Source organism: Heliangelus exortis, unplaced genomic scaffold, assembly GCF_036169615.1.
Source record: "Heliangelus exortis unplaced genomic scaffold, bHelExo1.hap1 Scaffold_276, whole genome shotgun sequence".
NCBI classification, from domain to species: domain Eukaryota; kingdom Metazoa; phylum Chordata; class Aves; order Apodiformes; family Trochilidae; genus Heliangelus; species Heliangelus exortis.
The window spans coordinates 85,001-88,465 of NW_027285953.1; positions in this window are offsets into that span (position 1 = coordinate 85,001).

Here is a 3,465-nt window from a genome sequence, read left to right on the forward strand (position 1 = left end):
ATCGATTTCTTGATTTCCGGTGCTGTCCCTGTTTCTTTAATTATTTAGTTCCTTAATTATGGAACGATGCAATGATGTCATTCCTTACCTTCATAACTCCGGGTTTTCTCGATCGATAGATTTATTTTTATCTATTTATTTATTTATTTATTTACTTATTTATTTATTTATTTATTTCCGAGGCAGCTAGTTAATTAATTAATTAAGTAAGTAAGTAACTAACTAATTGCTTCCGGTTACTTATTTAGTTAGTTAGTTAGTTAGATGTAATTAATTCATTCATTAACTACTTCCGGGTTGGTTGGTTGGTTGGTTGGTTGGTTTGTTTGTTTGTTTGTTCATTCGTTCCCTTTAATTAATTACTTAATTAAGTAATTGCTTCCGTTTTTTTTTTATTTACCTATTTGTATATTTGTTTGTTTATTTATATAACTAATGAATGAATGAATGAATGAATCGATTACTTCCGGGTTTATTTATTTATTTGTTTGTTTGTTTGTTTGTTTATTCATTTAATTAATTAATCAATCAACCAATCAATCAATTAAGAAATTAATGAATTAATTACTTCCCGGTTTACTCGTTTGTTTGTTTGTTTGTTTGTTTATTTATTTCCTTTAATGAATTAATTAATTGAGTAATTAAAAAAAATAAATTAATTACTTTCGGGTTTGTTTGTCTGCTTGTTTATTTGTTTACTTGTTTATTTATTTATTTCCATTCATTCATTCATTCATTCATTCATCACTTCCGCGTTTATTTATTTATTTATCTATTTATTTATTTTGTTATTCATTCATTCATTCCTCTATCGATATAATTAATTAATTAATTAATTAATTACCCCCGGGTTCGTTCGTTTGTTTGTTTGTTTATTCATTTATTCATTTATTTATTTATTCGAATAATTAATTAATTAATTAATTAACTAATTAATTAATTACTTCCGGGTTTAATTAATTGATTGATTGATTGATTGATTCATTGATTGACTGGTTGATTGATTGATTGATTAACTAACTAATTAATTAATTAATTAATTACTTCCGGGTTGGTTGGTTGGTTGGTTGGTCGATTTATTTATTTATTTATTTATTTATTTATTTCCTTTAGTAATTAATTAATTAATTAATTAATTAATTAATTAATTAAACCCACCAATCAATCAACCAATTAATTAATTAATTCATTCCTTCCGGGTTCTAAAAATTTATTTGTTTGTTTATTTATTTATTTATTTATTTATTCGTTCGTTCATTCGTTCATTCGTTCCCTTTATTTAATTAATTAATTAATTACTTTTGGTTTGTTGATTTATTTATTTATTTATTTATTTATTTACTCGATCCAATAATTAATTGATTAATTGATTATTTTAATGTCTTACTTCCGGGCCTTTTTGAAATTTAATTTTTTTTTTTTTTTTTTTTTTTTTTTTTTTTTTTTTAATTACTTTTTTAATTAATTAAAAAAACTAATTAATTTCAGGGTTTATTTATTTGTTTGTTTTATTATTTATTTATTTATTCGTTTCCCTTTTACTTACTTACTTACTTACTTATTTATTTATTTCCAAGGCATTGATTTAATTATTTAAATAATTAACTGCTTCATTCTGGATTGTATTTACTTATTTATAATTTATTTATTTATTTATTTATTTACTTATTTTATTGTGTATTTATTTATTTCCGGTGCTGTTTTCAATTATTTGTTTATTTATTCATTCACTCATTCATTCATTCATTCATTTCCTTTTTTTTTTTTTTTTTCTCGGTCGCGGTCGCGGTCTCGGCCCTGGCCTCGGGTCTTAGCCTAGGCCTCGGTCTCGGTCGCGGCCTAGGCCTCGGGTCTTAGCCTAGGCCTAGGCCTCGGTCTCAGTCGCGGTCGCGGCCTCGGCCTCGGGTCTTAGCCTAGGCCTAGGCCTCGGTCTCGGCCTAGGCCTCGGGTCTTAGCCTAGGCCTCAGGTCTCGGTCTCGGGCCTCGGCCTAGGCCTCAGGTCTCGGTCTCGGGCCTCGGCCTAGGCCTCGCTCTCGGTCTCGGTCTCGGCCTAGGTCTCGGCCTAGGCCTCGGGCCTCAGCCTAGCCCTCGGGCCTCAGCCTCGCTCTCGGTCTCGGTCTCGGTTTCGGCCTAGGTCTCGGCCTAGGCCTCGGGCCTCAGCCTAGCCCTCGGGCCTCAGCCTAGCCCTCGGTCTCGGTCTCGGCCTAGGCCTCAGGTCTCGGTCTCGGTCTCGGTCTCGGTCTCGGGCCTTGGCCTAGGCCTCGCTCTCGCTCTCGGTCTCGGTTTCGGACTAAGTCTCGGCCTAGGCCTCGGGCCTCAGCTTAGCCCTCGGTCTCAGGCTCGGTTTCGGCCTAGGTCTTGGCCTAGGCCTCGGGCCTCAGCCTAGCCCTCGGTCTTGGTCTCGGCCTAGGCCTCAGGTCTCGGTCTCGGTCTCGGTCTCGGCCTAGGCCTCAGGTCTCGGTCTCGGTTTCGGACTAAGTCTCGGCCTAGGCCTCGGGCCTCAGCTTAGCCCTCGGTCTCAGGCTCGGTTTCGGCCTAGGTCTTGGCCTAGGCCTCGGGCCTCAGCCTAGCCCTCGGTCTTGGTCTCGGCCTAGGCCTCAGGTCTCGGTCTCGGTCTCGGGCCTCGGGCCTCGGCCTAGCCCTCGGTCTCGGTCTCGGTCTCGGTCTCGGCCTAGGCCTCAGGTCTCGGTCTCGGTCTCGGGCCTCGGCCTAGCCCTCGGTCTTGGTCTCGGCCTAGGCCTCAGGTCTCGGTCTCGGTCTCGGCCTAGGCCTCAGGTCTCGGTCTCCGTCTCGGGCCTCGGCCTAGGCCTCGCTCTCGGTCTCGGTTTCGGCCTAGGTCTCAGCCTAGGCCTCGGGTCTCGGTCTCGGGCCTTGGCCTAGGCCTCTCTCTTGGTCTCAGTTTCGGCCTAGGTCTCAGCCTAGGCCTCGGGCCTCGGCCTAGCCCTCGGTCTCGGTCTCGGTCTCGGCCTAGGCCTCAGGTCTCGGTCTCGGGCCTCGGCCTAGGCCTCGCCCTCGGTCTCGGTTTCAGCCTAGGTCTCGGCCTAGGCCTCGGGCCTCGGCCTAGGCCTCAGGTCTCGGTCTCGGGCCTTGGCCTAGGCCTCGCTCTCGGTCTCGGTTTCAGCCTAGGTCTCGGCCTAGGCCTAGGTCTCGGTCTCGGGCCTTGGCCTAGGCCTCGCTCTCGGTCTCGGTTTCGGCCTAGGTCTCGGCCTAGGCCTCGGGCCTCAGCCTAGCCCTCGGTCTCGGTCTCGGTCTCGGTCTCGGTCTCGGTCTCGGTCTCGGTCTCGGTCTCGGTCTCGGTCTCGGTCTCAGCCTAGGCCTTGGGCCTTAGGTCTCGGGTCTCGGTCTCGGTCTCGGGCCTCGGCCTAGGCCTCGCTCTCGGTCTCGGTTTCAGCCTAGGTCTCGGTCTCGGGCCTCGGGTCTCGGTCTCGGTCTCGGGCCTCGGCCTAGGCCTCGCTCTCGGTCTCG